Source organism: Triturus cristatus, chromosome 10 (assembly GCF_964204655.1).
Source record: "Triturus cristatus chromosome 10, aTriCri1.1, whole genome shotgun sequence".
NCBI lineage: Eukaryota > Metazoa > Chordata > Amphibia > Caudata > Salamandridae > Triturus > Triturus cristatus.
Genome location: NC_140593.1, coordinates 480721742 through 480741721, shown reverse-complemented (window position 1 = coordinate 480741721; position 19980 = coordinate 480721742).

Here is a 19980-nt window from a genome sequence, read left to right as displayed (position 1 = left end):
CTAAATGAACTCATGACCTCACCCCTCGAACTGCACTAAGATATCAAAAACTTACATCGGACAATCTCAACCAGCCAATCCCGACTGATCTAAAACATTTAATTTGTATCATCTTTGCTTCAATTTTATTATAAAAATGCATGGTAGAATAGAGAGGGTACCTCTGCTGCTTTTTCTGAATCTTAGAGGGTCCGGATGCCGTTCGACCATTTGATGACTGCAAACCCTTCTTAAGCCTATGGACAATGATAAATGCTTGCACGTCTTTGGTCCATTGCCGATCTTTGGGACTGTAGCGTGCTGAGCAAATAACTTTTAGATTTGGCCTGCTTTTGGACGATTGACTGCAAATTTGATTATGCAGAGCCCATGAATTAGAGGACCCCAAATAGTCAGATTAAGTAAATATGACGTTCTGCGATTTACTAAAAATTTGATAAACTTTCTAAAACTTTGACGAGACAAACGTGATTTCAAATTATTAATGCCTATTTTAGATAAACAATTATTGATTAACAAGAAATGATGAGTTGTGAATTTCATTTAAGAGATAGATTCTGAAGTCTTAAAATGTGTTTTAGCTGGTTCTAAATCACCATCAACCAATCCAACTAATTTGATCCGATCGACCGAAGTGGGAGAAGTGCCTTGATGTTTTGGGATTGAGGATCTGTAGGAGAAAGGGCGTTAATATATATTTTGTAAATTATTTTTCCTTCCCTATCGGTTATAAGGTGTTCCCCTCACATGTCCCGCGCTGGAACCATTCATCCCTCCTGTGTGTGCAGACCGGTGTGGAAGTGACGTGTGAGTGTTGGTGTTATGGGCCCCACCAATGACTGCATGTGTGTATGAGTTTAGTGTGATTTTGGGTCTGTGACGCAGGGAGGATACCGGTACGGGTCGTTTCCCCGTTGCTAGGGTTTTTGCACTGCATCACACTCATTGCACCCGCCTGTAACGAGCTCTCTCTCTCCTCTTAAAAGTGCAGGTGGGTGGCCTGTACAGTGTAACATGGAAAGGCTGCTTGAAAGCCACCCCATTTTCACTTGAATGCAATTACCCCGACATTGCAGATGCCATGGGGGCGGTACATTCAATGCAATAGGGCACACTTTCCATGTTTGCACCCGGCGCCCCTGTTTAAGGTGCACCATGGTGCAAACAGGGAAATTGTGCCCTATGTATAATAGGGCTCATAGTCTTGTATTAGACAATCTGCAAGGACCAATCAGGAAAACGTAGAATGTGGCGAATGCCAGATCTTGAGCTAAAAAAGGAGGGGATCAGCCTTGTCTATATCCTCCAGGAAAGGGAGCCCAACTTCCAGGTGAACAATAATGCTGACAGTGCTCTTAGGGGAAGCTAGCAATCAGCACAAGAATTTGTGCTCTATAATTTGTCATCCCATCTGGGAAGTATGGCTCCAAACGCCAGTCCCGTAGGTCCCCAGAGTAAAGCATTTGCTTTTGTACAATGTAATTAGCTCCTCAATGGGCTTACGGACCAATGTATTTTTTTCAATTTGTTATAAATGTTTTTATTGATTATTAAAGAACATATATGGTAAATGCACCACAATATCACACAATGTACAATCAAAATCAGAGGCAGATAACACCACAAAGAAGTCCATAGTTTGGAAAACTAGCAGAGCAGGAAGGCCATAGATAGCAATATGGCAGTATGTCCAGATAGGGAGAATAGTATGACATAAAATATGGTGTAAAAACTATCTGTGTAATATCAGGGCTTTGTGCATAGGTGCTGTGAACACATCAATTATCTAAGGAGTAGCAAGACAACAGTAAGTACAATGATAAACCAAGTTTCTCCATATTCAAATGGCGAGCCTGGTGGAAAGGAGACAGGACTCCCGAATGGGTAACATAGACAGGAGCTGGGAGAGAAGTTTCTGACAGTGGTTAGGGAAATCAGTTGGTCGGTGTAGGCCAGGCAGTCCATATCTTATCTGTCAATGATTGGCCAAAATCGCCCTCCCAGTGGCCTCTGAGCTTTGCATCTTGTGCAGGCAACAGGATCGCACTGGCCTGGTAAAGACTCGGAACCAGTCGTCCCCCTTCGGTGTTGTTGATCACTAATGTCAGAGGAAGGAGTTCATCCGGGGTGAGTGGACATGTCGATATGGCCGATTGTTGCACACTATGCAGGTGGTGTATGATAAAATGGTCCATGACAGTAGCCATAATGAAATGACTGCAGAGTGGAGTAAAGCATGCCCGTCTGGAAAATATCTCAGAATGTATGGAGTTCACAAAGCTGCAGAGTGTGCTTAACTAAGGTTTCATATGTGCTGGGAATCCAGGGAATATACAATAATGCCAGAGCGGGCAAGTAAAACAGTGTGCCACCCAGGGTATTGAGCAGCACCTGCCAAGCCCAACACAAGGTGGATAGAGATTGAATGTTGTGGGGGTCCCCCAGAAGTAATATAAAAGCCAGAGGTGTAGAAGTGGCATGATCTACCTCGGGTTTGGTATAAGGAAGTCAGGCATCTCGATGATTCCAGTGGCGGGCATAATGACAGTGTGACGCCAGGTAATACAAGTATAAATAAAGTATGGCAAATCCACCACTCTCGTACTGAAGTACTGATGTGCCCCAACTGACACGTGGGTGTTTACCGACCCAATTTAGTCATAGTAACAGACCACGTAAAGTGGAGAAGAAGGACTTGGTGAGGGGAATAAGAATATTTAGAAAGAAATAAAGAAACCAGGGGAGAACTACCATTTTTAAAAAGGGATGCATCCAGCCATGGATAGTGGCAGTCAAATCCAGCGGTCTATTTGTGTGGAATGTGTGTTTAAAGCAGGGCCATAATTTAATGGTACCACCTGTTCCTTGTCTCGATGGAGAAAAATACCCAAGTATTTAACTGGACCATCGCACCAGGTGAGTGGGAGTGCACAGTGGATAGGCGTAGAAGCAGGAGTAAGGGGAAAGATCTGAGTTCTAGACCAATTGATCTGAAGCCAGAATAGCTTCCAAATCAGATGACCTCTTTAAGAATTGGAGGCGGGTTATCACTCAGGTGTTGCAAAAAGAGAAGAATATCATCTGTATACAGTGAAACAAGAAGAGGGGCAGGCACAAACTGTAGACTGCGGTGCATGTTGCTTTTTCAGAGGTGACGGACCAGAGGGTCCATAGCTATTGTAAAAAGTTATGGGGAGAGGGGGCAGCCCTGTCGCGTTCCACGTGTAACAGGAACAGGAGGGGTCAAGAAGTCATTGGCCCTAATACGTGCATTAGGGTTGCAATATAGGAGGCTGATCAATGAGGGAAATCCATAAGGAGTTCCTTATTTGCAGAGCGCTGCGTGGAGAAACAGCCGTTCTAGGGAATCAAATGCTGTCTCCCCATCCAGTAAGGTAATGACTGCAGGAACATCTGGGGTGATTCTGTTAAGGATGGAGAACACGGTCCTGAGATTTAAAGAGGTAGAACAGTGGGGGACGCATCCCGACTGGGCGGGGGATATAATGTGTTCCATCAGGGGGGTGAAGCGGTTGGAAAGAACCTTGGGCAAAATATTATTGCCAAAAGTCAAAAGCAATAAGGGCTTATAAGAGTTGCAAGAAGCAAGGTGATGACCGCCTCACGAAGAGATGGAGGTAGAACACCTGATTCCAGGGATTTTGCAAACATACCTATTTGCTGCGGTGCAAGGAGATGTTTACAACATTTTTAGAACTCCCTTGTGAGCTCATCGAGGCCAGGGGCCTTGGAGCCATCTAGAAAGTCAATGGCCTGTATGATTTCATCACTAGAAATAGGTTCGCTGAGGAACTGCCACTGGGGGTCAGATAGTCATAGCATGGCCATCTCCTCTAGATAATCTGTCTGTGACATTGTTTCTCCAGAAAGCTGAGTGGAATAGAGGTCCAGGTAATAATGAAGCAGTGTCACCAAAACCTCCTCGTTAGCAGTAACATGCGGTCCACCCTCTGTGTATAGTTCAGTTTATAGTTCAGCTATATAGGAGGAGCCTCACTGAGGGCAAATAAGGCGGGCCAGTGTGCTTCCAGGATGCTTGCCCATTATCTATGAGTCCTGTCATACTTGCCTAAGAAAGCCAGTTCTTGATAATTAGTAAGCAACTTGGCCCGATGAAGAGGCTGTGGTGTACTGTGTCACTGTGCATCAACAGAGTCCAGATCGGTCAGCTCTTTCTCAATATGCGCTAGGCTCCCATGTATGTTATGTGATGCTTAGAGATGCATACACCCCTAATCTGAGCCTTAAACACCTCCAAGAGGGTAGCCTGTGTGCCAGCAGAGCCCTCATTAAGTTGGAAGCATTCCAAAACCAGTGCCTGTAACTCAGCATGGAATAATCCATCCTATGACCCTGGTGTGGGAAAGCACCACTGCTTCTCCAGGCCCCCACTGAATGGGTGTAGTGCTAGAGGCACTCTTGTTGTTTGACACCCAGTGGTGACCTTTGTCTACCATTAGTTTAACTGACTTTAGTGTGTTATTTCATCCTAGCCTGGATGTACGACGGTCCTGCACACGCCTTGCTTCTCTTACAAGTTTCTTTCTTGTAATCTTGCTGTTTTTTCAGTGGGAGCTGTCACGGAGTAGGACAGCCTAGCCAAGAATGAAACGTGTGGGATGTGCTTTTGAAAGCGTGAAAGGGAGAGAGAGTTGTAGAATGTAGTTTTTGGTCTCGAAGGGCAGTGTTGTGGGCAGTGATGCACACATGTGCTCGGTGTTGTACATTGAGAGATGAAGTATATGAATCTATAAGCAGTTGTGCACAATTGTGCATTGTGCTGTACATTGATGAGAATTATTAAGTTCTTACTATTGGCTTTGACATGGCCTCCTGTCATTCTTGTTTCCTGACTTTGCCTTGCTTCAGCTTTTCTGCGTGCACAACAGTGTTTGCAAGTTGCTTGGGTTATTCACGTTCAAGGTCTTTTTGTTTTTTTGGGGGATTGTTTATGTACCCGGAAGGCTTTGAGAGCTTCATCAAGATAAAGGCTGGAACATGCAAGATTTGGAGAAGGGGATGTGAGAACTCTTTCCTGCCATGGGAAAGCTTGCATGGAACCTGGCCAGTTCTGGTACGATTCCTCTGGCCCGGTGGGAGGTCTTTCTCGAACCATCAAGTGTGTTTAAAGCTGAGGGTTGTGTACTTAGAAACCGGGAGTTCGGAATCTGAGTGGGGGCGGACGCGTCTACCTCAGACAGTGGACCCTGGTCGCTGAGGCTCTCAAGCACGGCTGTTTTCTTCCCCAGTCTGAGATGCAGTGTTTGCACCAGGTGAGGTATTGAGTTTTGGTTATTGCAATTGTGATGTTTGGCCAGTGGCTTTGATCATTTGAGGTGTTTTCTTTGTGATGTAGGAGTGAGTTGAGGTGCACATCCAAAGTAATCATCTGATGTATATATATCTATATATATCTTTCTGATCTCTTGCAGTGCGTCCAATCTCTTTGCTTGAGTCTTATTTCATATTACTTGCTGCTTGTTTATTCATCAGTATTATTCATGCATTATATTTACAAAGTGTGTTATTATTGCTTGCATATAAACATATATATATATATATATATCTATATCAAAACACAAGGTTGTCCCCAACTGGCAAAGCCACAACTCGGCGTGGTAATCCATATACCCAGGTAAGTAGCAGCCTAGCGATGTGCACACTTATTGCCATACGCGTTTCGAGCTTGTATCAGCTCTTGTTCACTGGCGGCAAGGAGACAGGAAACGGAATTCAAGAACATGTAATTTATTTAAATGAAGAGTCCCGCCCTAATAGGCGCAGTGGCATGCTGGTCATAGTAGTCTTAGTAACTGCCACCACTACTCAATGTTCGTTAGCCAAGTGGGTCCGTACCTGCCTCCAAAAATAAACACCCGGTTGGGTATGCGCACACTGCCTGGCTTGCATCAATACATCTTGCCTGCGTTGGCCACGTCGTCCCTCAATGCCTCTTAGTATCCTGCAGAGAGGTCCCGCATGTGACGCGGTGGGGCTTCGCCGCAGCTGGATCAGCCGCTCAACATCAAAACACAAGGTTGTCCCCAACTGGCAAAGCCACAACTCGGCGTGGTAATCCATATACCCAGGTAAGTAGCAGCCTAGCGATGTGCACACTTATTGCCATACGCGTTTCGAGCTTGTAACAGCTCTTGTTCACTGGCGGCAAGGAGACAGGAAACGGAATTCAAGAACATGTAATTTATTTAAATGAAGAGTCCCACCCCAATAGGCGCAGTGGCATGCTGGTCATAGTAGTCTTAGTAACTGCCACCACTACTCAATGTTCGTTAGCCAAGTGGGTCCGTACCTGCCTCCAAAAATAAACACCCGATTGGGTATGCGCACACTGCCTGGCTTGCATCAATACATCTTGCCTGCGTTGGCCACGTTGTCCCTCAAAGCGTCTTAGTATCCTGCAGAGAGGTCCCGCATGTGACGCGGTGGGGCTTCGCCGCAGCTGGACCAGCCGCTCAACATCAAAACACAAGGTTGTCCCCAACTGGCAAAGCCACAACTCGGCGTGGTAATCCATATACCCAGGTAAGTAGCAGCCTAGCGATGTGCACACTTATTGCCATACGCGTTTCGAGCTTGTATCAGCTCTTGTTCACTGGCGGCAAGGAGACAGGAAACGGAATTCAAGAACATGTAATTTATTTAAATGAAGAGTCCCGCCCCAATAGGCGCAGTGGCATGCTGGTCATAGTAGTCTTAGTAACTGCCACCACTACTCAATGTTCGTTAGCCAAGTGGTTCCGTACCTGCCTCCAAAAATAAACACCCGGTAGGGTATGCGCTCACTGCCTGGCTTGCATCAATACATCTTGCCTGCGTTGGCCACGTCGTCCCTCAATGCCTCTTAGTATCCTGCAGAGAGGTCCCGCATGTGACGCGGTGGGGCTTCGCCGCGGCTGGACCAGCCGCTCAACATCAAAACACAAGGTTGTCCCCAACTGGCAAAGCCACAACTCGGCGTGGTAATCCATATACCCAGGTAAGTAGCAGCCTAGCGATGTGCACACTTATTGCCATACGCGTTTCGAGCTTGTATCAGCTCTTGTTCACTGGCGGCAAGGAGACAGGAAACGGAATTCAAGAACATGTAATTTATTTAAATTAAGAGTCCCGCCCCAATAGGCTCAGTGGCATGCTAGTCATAGTAGTCTTAGTAACTGCCACCACTACTCAATGTTCGTTAGCCAAGTGGTTCCGTACCTGCCTCCAAAAATAAACACCCGGTTGGGTATGCGCTCACTGCCTGGCTTGCATCAATACATCTTGCCTGCGTTGGCCACGTCATCCCTCAATGCCTCTTAGTATCCTGCAGAGAGGTCCCGCATGTGACGCGGTGGGGCTTCGCCGTGGCTGGACCAGCCGCTCAACATCAAAACACAAGGTTGTCCCCAACTGGCAAAGCCACAACTGGGCGTGGTAATCCATATACCCAGGTAAGTAGCAGCCTAGCGATGTGCACACTTATTGCCATACGCGTTTCGAGCTTGTATCAGCTCTTGTTCACTGGCGGCAAGGAGACAGGAAACGGAATTCAAGAACATGTAATTTATTTAAATGAAGAGTCCAGGCACTCATGCAATCGCCTCCAGCTCCGAGCCCAACAGACACAGAAAGCGCCATACCTAGCCAGCAACTCCAGGAGACTGTCACCTCTGAACTGGCCCCAGGAGATTGAGACACTCCCAGCAGCGTGCCGCACTGAGAGCAACAGAAACAAGGCCAAGGCACGCAGGAGAACACAAGGATGCCTAATTGTAGATGGAGGCCGGTCGGCGAGGCCACACAAGCAAGCACCCCGTCAAGGTCCAATGGTCATGCTGCATGGGCAAGATCAGGGGGAGGCTGGGACATGCCACTGGACACTTCAAGGTGCACCCCAAGCTGCAATCACTCACCCCCAGCAGCAATGTGCTGCTCACCCATGCCGGCTGCAGGAAGAAAGGCAAAGTCCCAGGGTGGTGTCGGGCAGGCAAGCAGAGGTCTGGGGGCCGGGTCAAAGACAGTCGCTGCAGCGATCTGGCCCAGTCCCCACGCTACACAGCACCCCCGCAGGCCGTGTCAGCAGGCAATGTCCAGGTACAGCGGGCAGGGAGCCGGTCCCAGGGGCAAATGCAGAAATGCAGCGGCCATCAAAAGTGAATAGCTAATTGAATAGCCCGCACACCAATAGTGGGGAGGAACTGGCAGCCCAGCGAGGCCTGATGGCCTCAGTCCTCAAGCTCACCTGTGTCGCTTTCACCACGAGGCCTCCAAGGAGAAGTCAGGCCTGCCATACACAGCCTCAGCCAGTTTCGTAAGCCAAATCCAGCACCCAAAAGGAGCGGGATCGACGATATGGCCCTTTCCAGCAAATTAATGGGGAAATGCTGTAGAGCTTCAAAGCATTGCAGCCATTCTGGTCGCTGGATAGGCCAAGCCCCCAAAGGCCCAATTTCTTTGAGAATTTGAAGACTGCATCTAAAATCCCAGATATAACTAACAATCAATAATATATGTATTATAGACTACCTTTAATTTTACAGCGACTGCAATTTGGCGTGGCATCACGCCTGCCTTACAGTAAACAATTAAGTTGTAGTTCAGACATGTAGCTGGATGATTAAACACAGAGAATACATGACTGCTGATCAGGAAATTGGTTTGTTTGATGGGATATGGACATGATATATTTTACAAAATAATGTTCTGTTTGTTAAAGTTGGTTGTAGTAAATGGCTCTAAGTTGCAATGTGGTATTTTGGCATCATTTACCAATTTTTCCAGCAAAGATAGCAGAACACTTTAAACAGTGCATCTTCAGAACTGTCAGGGAGAAGTTAGGAAATGTAAAGAAACCCATCTTCATGAAAGGCACATTTTCCTGAGGGAGACAACTAAAAAAGGCCCATGCAGGTAAACGTATCATCCCAAATGCCGAGGGGTCATAAGGGTGGTGGAGTGCTATGTAAAGACTCTGTTACTTTACTTAATGTTTTAAACAGCTGATGGAATGTTTTTGAGAGCAATGTGTGAGTAATGACCCAAACAATCTCAATCAAATAAGTTGTGCTATATCTTAATTGACCATGGGTGCTAATCTACTGTTTTGAAAGGGCTATCAAAAAGAGAATGAATCAAATCGGGCAATGTCATAGGGGAAACAACAAAGCTGGCTTACCATGTAAAGCAAACTCCTGTTATGCAAGGTACTTGAATACAAATTACATTTGAAAAGATTGAGAAGGGGAAAAAGAAGCTTTTGCTAGAGTGAATGGAATCCCTATAAGGGCTACAAAATCCAGGCAACCTACAGCACGTCAACAAACCCAGAGCTATGTTGTTGTTGAAGATCAGTTTAAAATCAATTACTAGTCACCCATTACTGGAGGCAATAGGAGAGCACTGCAAGAATCGCCCACAAGGATATATATGATATGCACCCTGCATAATGTAAACAGCCAGCAACCATTGATATGCCAGTTCTGGGAGCAACAGATGAGGTGGTAGATGTAATACAGTTCCAATCTTCATGCGGTTAGATGGCCTAAGTCAGGAGAGGGGCCTACTTGACCACCTTTGCTACATACAGGACCACAAACACAAGGGTAGGCCTTGATGAACTTAAGGAAGTGCTTGACCCGCTGGCAGATGAAACTTCTCAATCTGAGTTGTTAAATGTATTACGATTGCACTTCCGCCTAATTGGAAGTTTAACTATTGAAATAATGGAGATTGCAACAATTCTGTAAGGAGACAAAGGCTTGTACTTAGTAAGTGACATGTTTATGTTGACCCAGAATGAACTACATTTAAATGCTATCCACCTAAAGATGGTCAACAATAAAAACAAATTGGACCCACGTGTGTTTCGATGTTGCAAGTTAGCTCTGCGAACCCTATATGGTTGTGCAATACAGGCAAAATAAAGTGAGATAGCTACAGAGATTACCCACAAGATAAGACTTTTCTTCTACAGGGTTTCTGAAATTAATGATCTAGGACACAAATTAGCCCATGGGAGGTCCAGAGCACTGCTTCATGAAACTCAAGGGACCTTTGCTTATGGATATCAAACCATGTTCTCTGGTTGAGAATACGAAGAACCTGTTGATTACAAATGTGCCCAAAATCACTTAGCGAGAACCAAAGGATGCCATCATAGCTAATAAACAAAGTGAAATAGGGCTATATGAGAGCCCAAGATATCAAACTGTCCAGGAGGTTGAGTATAAAAGAGTAGGGCTCTGACACAGAATTCCTAATATTAGGGCATTGCCTCAGCAACAATGAATCTTTCTTTAGAGCAAAGCACCTGAACTGAAACATCAACCCTGAAAGTATTGCACTGACATTGCCCCCAGTGAGTCCAATAGTGACAACTTGACTGATATTTTTAACCAAAGGTACAATTCCTACCCAGAATATGTGTCTTTACACTGCCCTGGTAATAGGTATGGGAAAGTCTGTTCTTTTGTGAATAAATGCAATATAGAAATGCCCCCAGAAAATTCTTCTCAATTTTCTTTTGGAGCATGGCAATACAGAACACATTGAACAATTATATTGGTTTTTGTTGGAAATTGCATATCAGTTGTTATAACCTATTAAACTTGTCATATGTCCCGTGAAGGCCCATTGCCGTTTTCCCTATGTTCGCCTGAGCATGTTGCAGGTTACACTCTGCTTCGCACATGTTACTATATAAATGTATTTTGTTTTGTGCCACACTGTACTTTCATACAAAACCTGCTGTTGTTTTTGCACTCTGTTCTTTCTTGAGATTTAGTCTGAAAATCATAGACAAGGTCAAGCAACAATGCTCCTTGTTGTTCTGTTCTAATCAGGCTCTAGCACCTAGACGAAAACACACAAATTGAACTGTTGTTTGAAGACACACACTTTCTGTCATATAGGTAGCCACAGAAATGCAAGTACACACTTGAAGATAGAGTTTTCAGAGAAGATTGTCGAAACTACAATTGAGATGTAGAACGTTCATCGGTGCATGCTAAGGTATGGGGTCTGCTGAAAACACCCATAGATCTTTTGATATATCTGTAGAAGGGGAGGAGGTTAGTCTCCCTTGTCTAATATCATGACAGCTCCTTTTATGATTCATGGATTACTTACTATGCTGACCGAATTTGTGTTAGGCATCTTCCTACTTCTTGTGGCACGTATACTGCATACTAGAGCACGATAGTTAAAATAAATATTTTAAACCTTCCTCGTGTCTCTGTCAGATCATTTTGTGGACAAGTACGAGTGCCAAATCTCAGAGAGTCAGGAGTGTTGTGTTCTGGGGTGTCTAATCACTTGTTCCTCTGTGAGTCAGTAGGAGGGCAAGTGAGACACTAAAGCTAGTCGGTCCCTGGCTCATGGGTACTGAGGTGGTAGGATGACTCAGTCCCTACCTACTAAGGTTCTATTGTCCCAAGCGAATATATCCCTTTATATCGCATGCGTTTATAACGCATGTGAATACAATGCGGTTGTTACAACGACCGCGTTATTACATCGCAGTACCATTACAACGCAAGTCGTTACAACAACTTGCTCTAGGGGGTGCGCTGGACTTAGGAATAATATAATTTACTATTCAAACACCAGTGTGTGCAACAGTAGGGAAGGTGTTGGAATAGTAAATTATACTATTCCTTAGTTTAGAGCGCCCCTTAGAGCAAGTTGTTGTATTGACTTATGTTGTAATGGTACTGTGATGTAACAATGTAGTCGTTGTGATGACCGCGTTGTCATCACATGCGTTGTAACACAAGCAATGTGATGGCTGTTTCCCATCCCAAGCATAGTTCTGTTACTCCGAAAGAATCCCTGCAACAAACTCCTACTTTGAATTCACCTCAGCAAACTATTCCTAGCATGTATTTGTCTGGGATTTATAGTTATTTATTTATTCTTTTCAAATCTTTTCTGTTGGCGATATACATCAATTTGTTGATATCATTGCATGATTTTGCCAACATATGTTTCACATCTTCTGATACACTAACGGACAGTTGGATAAGTGTTCTAAATAAAAATGTTACTTAACTCCGTATGAAGCATATCCGCAAACAATTGGAATACATTATAAAGACCTGATTTCATACTTATATGAACAAAGGATCTCTATTGCATACTCTAAACACATGTCTGATGAATTTCAGGCAAATAGCTGGGACAACCTAGTCTAGGGCCCTAGTTGACCAACTTGGCCACCAGTCAATGTACAATAATAGCCAATTGGCATTGGTTATCAATTCACCTTTATAACGCAGGTGAACAAAATGATTGGTGAAAATGAGGCTTCATTTATTTGATCTGGCACAATTTGTTACTTCTTTACCTTCAAACATTAGAGATACAAACTATATTTTATCTAAACTGTATGACATTGCGATTGATAAAGTCTATAAATTGGTGAAAATAATTGGAAAAACTATGTATATATATATATTGAATGTACTAAAGTTGCTAAGGTAAGTAAAATATATATAGGGGCTAGTATGGCAAATTCTCTACATTTCTAATCTTTGCTAAGCGTGATATCTGTGTCAAATAATATTACCTTTATTGGTAAATCTGCTTTAGAGACAGGAGCAAGGGGCAGTGGTAGGAGCCTTTCTTTCACTCGATTATGTGTCTATGCTAATTAAGTTGTGAAATAGTATGATGAGGTCGTATTATTGGTTACGTTCATAGATGATATACTGATCATTTGGGATAAAAGATGAACTAAGGGAATACATTTAAAATATAAATAAAAGAGAGGTACATGTCACATTAACCATGGGATAAAGTACTCAAGCAATTGTGTTTCTAAACTTTTAATTCTGTATTTTTCAAATAAGGTGGAAAGTATACTTTACATAAAATGTATAGATTTAGTAACACAATGATTGCTACCTATGGACATCCAAAAAGTCTGATTAGCAGCATTCTATTTGGATAATTTCTCTACACAAGGCGCAAGTTTAGCCAGGATGAAGAACATGAAAATATTTCTACTGAATTTTCAGAAAGAGGCTTTAAAATAATAATGCCGAGAAAGCTGTAAGCAGAAAATATATTTTTAAAAATCAATACTTGTTACAGTAGCAGCCACTGAAAAATAAATAAAAAATTCAAAATATGGAACACAGTCAGGATTTGCTGCACAATGTGGCATGCTCAGGAAGGCACACAGATAATCTCTTTTCCCAAGGGACCAGGCAGTGTCAGAAGAAGTGTGGTAATCAGGGACACTTCAATGTGGAGTGTTTAGGCAGTGCTCTGATTATTGTTTATTATAGTAGTTCATGACAGCTGTGGCATCCGGGCTTATCTTGTAGAGTAGGGCTGGTGCAAGGGTTATGCAATGAACATCATTTCGGGCTGCATCAGGCTCATCCAGAATGGCCATTAGTACACTTTCTGGCTAGTCTTTAGTCCCATTTTGTGATGGTGGTTACTTCACTCTTCTGTTTCCAAATCAATGGCTGTGGAGTCTGCATAAAGAAATACAATACTGACTTGTTGATGCCTGCCAAACTGAGCGTATTTGTTGGCTTCTTCACTTTGCTAAGTTTGTTCTGTACTTTCTTTTCTTCTGAATTTGTGTTTTCCTTGCACCCATTCAGTAGCCCTTCTATGGTTGCCTTTAATCATTGGAGTAAAGATATTTCAGTATTTCTGTGCTAACTGTTACACAGTAGATGCCACTTTATCCCCACTAAGGGATGAAATGATCCTGTAAATTAAGGACTATGAGATCATGCTGTATTTTACCTTATGGCATGCTACTGTCTTGTTTTGTATTTTTGGTTCTTATATGTTGCCATGCCTTACTCTGTTTTAGGCTACTGGTTATGATAAAGCAGGCTTGTCAAAAATTGCTGGTGGTCTACATTGTGACGCCCCCCAGTGCATTTCAAGTGATCTGCAAAGCAGCTCTCTTGACTGGCTTTTAGTCATTCCTTGAAGTTTTGAGACCGGCTTATGCAACCAAGCTGATTAGTGAGAATAAAGGTCCATAACCCACTCTGGATGTATATGACTTGACTGGCAATTAGCAAAGCCTTTTTCCAAGATATAGTCCTGGGTTAGTTGGAAAGGCTGTTGGAGTGGGATGGGCAGAAAGAGATCACATGATACACTGTGCCCACAAGCAGGCTAAGAGTTTTAGGATTTAATTACGAGTCTGGTGGTCCTCGAACCACCAGAATCATGGCGGAGCAGCAGTGGCTGTCTTCTGACCGCTGCATTACAACCTTGGCGGTCGGGCCACTCTGGGACTGCCGACTCCACAAGGAAACCACCATTCCCTGTCGGTGGTGCCGCAGTCTCGAGGCAGTAATATGCTTGGCAGGACCACCGCAGCCCACCAAGCAAATTATGACTTTCCTCACTGCAACTGATTTCATGGAGGTCTTTCATCCATGAAAACATAAGTGGTGTGGAAAAAGAGGTGGCCCTACAGGGCCCCCTTGTACCTCACTCCATGTGGATATACACAGGGGGGCACAACGTGTGCCCCCCATATTCATGCATCCCCAGTTCCAGCAGGGCATGAACTTTACAGTCCGTGCCGTGCTGGAACCACTTTTGACGTTCCATTTGCAGTGCCCATTTTATAGGCACCACCATGGGAACAACAAAGAATCCGCCCACCAGTGACTAAAAAAATCATAATACGGCAAGCTGCTCTCATGCAGGTTTGGCGGTGCAACGGTATGGCAATGAGACAGTGGGGCGGTGCCACCGCTGCACTGCCAAACTTGTAATCAGACCCAAAGTGCTATGAAACAGTTTCAGCTTCTCGTGTTGTCTAAAGTGAATAAAGAATTTCTAATGAAGATTGATTATACCTGAGGAAAAGGGCTGGTGGTAGCAGCAGCTAATTCTTGCTGCAATAAATACTGCAAGCTTTCTTAAATACAGACAGGTTAAATGATGGAACTTTTTTATAGAACTTTATGTTTAAAATAAGGGGACATCCTTCTGCAGAAGTTTGTGTATAATTATGTGACAATAACCACCATTTATGTAGCACTTGTAGCACACAGTAATTTTAGCAGGGAGGGGGATTGGATGGCACACATGTACACAAGCTTTGTCAAAGGTGGACAGACCCAATGTAGTGTGGTACGGTCAAAATGAAGCAATGTTTGGGAACCCACGAAGTGGGTTAAAAGGCCCCTCACACACCAACCTGGTTGGTGTCATGCTTCATCATTGGGGCCCCAACCGGGTGGCCGAATGCCCCCCGGTTGTGCTGCGACGCCTGACTACAGCGGAGCTGGTGTGGTGCAAAAATGTGATGTGGTGATGATTAAAAAATATCGCTGAGAATCCTTGCCATTAGAAGATTTATTATTGGCGGCTCAGGATATTGATTAAAAAGATATGTGATGCAACTAAATGGAGAAATAATTATCTGTTAGTTGACTATGTGGTGGGTCAACATGTTTCAGCTCACGAATAAAAGTAGTAAGGAGCTTTCGTCAGGACCAGTGTATAGTGAGTGGCAAAAGGTGATGTGCCACGTGGTGAAAAAAATTAAAAATATTAGTTACCTACACACTCGCTAAGGTGTGTGGACACAGTGTCAACACAATAGCGGACACTGCGGCGCAAACACTATGGCTGAGTGAAGGCGCTATGCAGGAAGCGGGAGGGGGGCGCTCCTTACAACAATTTTGGTTGTGAAGCTACCATCGCCTTGCACCTACTGTGGCCTCCCGAAGTCCCGGATGCTGTACACATACACACTCACACCATACATATATACATACATACACGTAGTCACCCTCCAAACATAAATCAAAATGTATCTTCAATGCAGCTCTCTGGGAGAGAAGTCTTGGATGTTCCAGGAGGCTTGGGACTGCTGCCTTGGCTCACTGACTGACCTAAAGTCAGCCAATTGGGGAGATGCTGCAGTCCCTCATGCGTCACTGAGTGGGATGGAGTGAGTGAGACTGCTGCCCAACCCCACTCTGTAATGAGGTGTCACTGATTGAAAAACTAAGCTCCGGGCATGTCAGGGATTAAATGGAAGTGCTTGTCCGAGGCAATCAGTGTCACCCGTCCTCAACACAAGATGGATGGCCCTGAGGTACTTTTGCCAGGCTGAGGAGGTCACACCCACAGAACTGTGTAATCCTCAGCCTGGTAAAGTTCAGTTCAGGCAGCAAGGAGTCTGCGCATTTAGTGCATGCTTAGCTCCTGGCTGCCTGACTTGAACACGAAGAATGTCCAACTGGATGACATTTGTTCAGCCTGACGGATACTCTCCTTGTCATGAAAAAGGTGTTGGAGGCTGTTGCTGTGTAGCACACAACGCAAAGTCAATTACTTTTAGCATGTAATATTAGGTGTTATTTATGACCCATGTCAAAGGTACTCATTTCAGAACTCTGTGAAGAATCTATGGTTTAGACTTCCCTCAAGGATTCAGTTCCTTTTTAACAGGAGTTTTATGTTCGAGCAGGCACGTATTTCACCAAAATTATACCATGTGGAAGCAGCTGTTAGCACTCCCTTAAAAATCCAAAACGAGCTTCAACAAAAAGTGTGAGGATTCAAAGTTTTATTTTCATTTGACTAATAATTTGAGTAACCAGAGAGTGATCCAATGTGTGATAGTTTATCAGTTGTACATAATTACTACTTACTTTTGGAAACCGAGGGCCTGGTTTAGAGCTCTACAGACAGGTTACCGTGTCACAAACATGACTGATAGCCCATTCACCTTATTACTAGTGCTATAGAATGAAATTCACTTTAACATGGTGGACAGGATAACTGTCAAATGTGTGATGCAATAACCTGTCTGCCCACCTTTAAATCAGACCCAGAGTCTAGAGTTAGTTAAATTAACACACGTTTTGTTCCAGTGAAGAAGCACCTACAAGCTTTATTAAAACTGATATTTAGATGATGATTCACAAAAGCATTTAGGAGTGAATTAAGTATTACGACAGCAGTACTGTTTTACGTTCTCAAACACGCTTTTGTAAATTGGCTTGAAGTTGAAACCAGGCCTGGCCGAAATTTAAATTATGCTGTTGCCATTTGTGAAAATTTGTGAATTTTGCATTACGCTTGTTACACGAAATTCCTGTAATTACAACATTATGACACTTCTTGGAATGATGTGCCATTCACTGTAAATATTTACTGCAAACGCTCAATCTGTGATATAAATTTATTATAAATGCTTGCAAACAATAGAACACTAGTGACTAGTTCATGGTGCTTTTGTTTAAATGAGTGTGTGCGCCAAATATGGAGGATGGGATGCATTTTGTTTTAAAATATAGTTTAAAATGACGAATTTGCATATCAGATAATTATGTGTAATGTGGCATAGTTTGTCACAAATATGCATGATTACGCAATGGTCAATTGCACAATTTTCGCACACCTGTACCTGAAACAAAAAAATCTATTTCTGCATTTGGAAAAGACAAAGAGTGCACAGCCCTTTTAATGTTACTAATTGTACATGAATATCCCATGGATAGTCTCATTTTGTTCCTTTCTTACGTGTTTTGGGCCAGGTCACAGAGGCATGCAAGAGTATTAAAAGAGTGCTACAGGAGGCTGAGGTAAGTACTTCAAATTGCCTTTGTGAATAGATCACAAATGATATACATTGAAGTGTACATTGAAAGGGAAACAATCTTTTTCAGTTCAAGGAAATTTATTGAGGAAAGATAAGATGTCTACATACAATATGCAATATTAAATTCATAACAATACAATAAAACTATTACAATACAATCTAATGAATCAGATTTAACACCAGAGGAGAATGAAAATAAATGGCAATAAATGATGTACATATCATTAGAATATAAAAACCTGGTTGGAACACATTAGAGGAATCATGGTGGTTTCGAGACTTCTTGTTGGGATGGCCGAGGTTGATGAAATCTTTTGGCAGATGCATCGATATACGAAGTGACTGGTGACCATAGGTTTGAACGTTTCATTGCCATGCATAAAGGATAAACAAAAGTGGTGTCCAACCTGTGATTATGGCAAACAGCATACCACCAAGCCCTATATAAATTTTGTTGGCTTCTTTCCAATTAATAGTAATTTGCTGATAAGCAATTGCTAGTAATAGGTCAATAATTTTAACATTAGGGGGCCGATTCCGATCCTGTAAAAAGGCTGTACGAATCGTTGTACAGAGCGTATACCCCGTACGACTCGTACCCGGTAAACTTTCCGTACAACCTAGGAAGAACGATTCGTACAGAAAGCCTATTTCCGTACGTTTCGTAAAAAAGCCCGTACGGGTCAAAAAAACCTACGATTCTGATCCGGAACAGCTTGTACGCGACGTCCGGATGTATTCAGGCAGCTGTTTCTGGCCCAGCAAGTACGATTCGTCCCTACGTTACTCCGTACGGCTCTTTTTTTACGGGAGTCAAACACAGCCGGAAAAGCAGAGTCTGACGCGAAATGCTACGCAACGGAGCCCCGGTACGCGACGTACACGCCATGAACCCCGTCGTACTTGTCATCCCGGTCCTCTTGGCCTACGACCTGGTGCACCGCACCCGACGCACACGCCACAGAAGGTGAGAACAACACCCAGGGGCCAGGGTGGGGGTGAGGGGCAGGAAACAAACCCCACACTCAAAGCCAAACCTATAATATGGAGGCCATACATTACCACCAGTGTCTGGTCACTTGGGGGGGCGTGGCCAGCAACCCCTGGGTACCGCAACAACGGAAGTGGACGTGTACGGTGCGTTGCACACGTACCCCTACGGCACCATTAGAACAGTGATACGGACCGTACACACGTAATGAATGCGTGGGTACGGTGCGTACCACACGTACCCCTACGGCACAGTAGAACTGTGATACGGACCGTACACACACAACGAATGCGTGGGTACGGTGCGTGTCACAGGTACCCCTACGGCACCATTAGAACAGTGATACAGACCATACACACGCAATGAATGCATGGGTACGGTGCGTGTCACACGTACCCCTACGGCACAGTAGAACTGTGATACGGACCATACACAGGCAATGAATGCGTGGGTACGGTGTGTGTCACACGTACCCCTACGGCACCATTAGAACAGTGATACGGACCGTACACACGCAATGAATGCATTGGTATGGTGCGTACCACACGTACCCCTATGGCACATTAGAACTGTGATACGGACCATACACACGCAATGAATGCATGGGTACGGTGCGTGTCACACGTACCCCTACGGCACCATTAGAACAGTGATACGGACCGTACACACGCAATGAATGCGTGGGTACGGTGCGTGTCACACTTACCCCTACGGTACCATTAGAACAGTGATACGGACCGTACACACGCAATGAATGCGTGGGTACGGTGCGTGTCACACGTACCCCTACGGCACCATTAGAACAGTGATACGGACCGTACACACGCAATGAATGCGTGGGTACGGTGCGTGTCACACGTACCCCTACGGCACCATTAGAACAGTGATACGGACCGTACACACGCAATGAATGCGTGGGTACGGTGCGTGTCACACGTACCCCTGCGGCACCATTAGAACAGTGATACGGACCGTACACACGCAATGAATGCGTGGGTACGGTGCGTACCACACGTACCCCTACGACACCATTAGAACAGTGATACGGACCGTACACACGCAATGAATGCGTGGGTACGGTGCGTACCACACGTACCCCTACGGCACAGTAGAACAGTGATACGGACCGTACACACGCAATGAATGCGTGGGTACAGTGCGTACCACACGTACCCCTACGGCACAGTAGAACTGTGATACGGACCGTACACACGCAATGAATGCATGGGTACGGTGCGTTACAACAAACAAATGATGGACGGAATGCTGACAATGCAGACATTCTCCCCCAGTCAAGAGATCTGGGTTAAATCCATCGTTCTTTTGCCCACTACACCACCCCAGTTTAGACATGGCCATATGC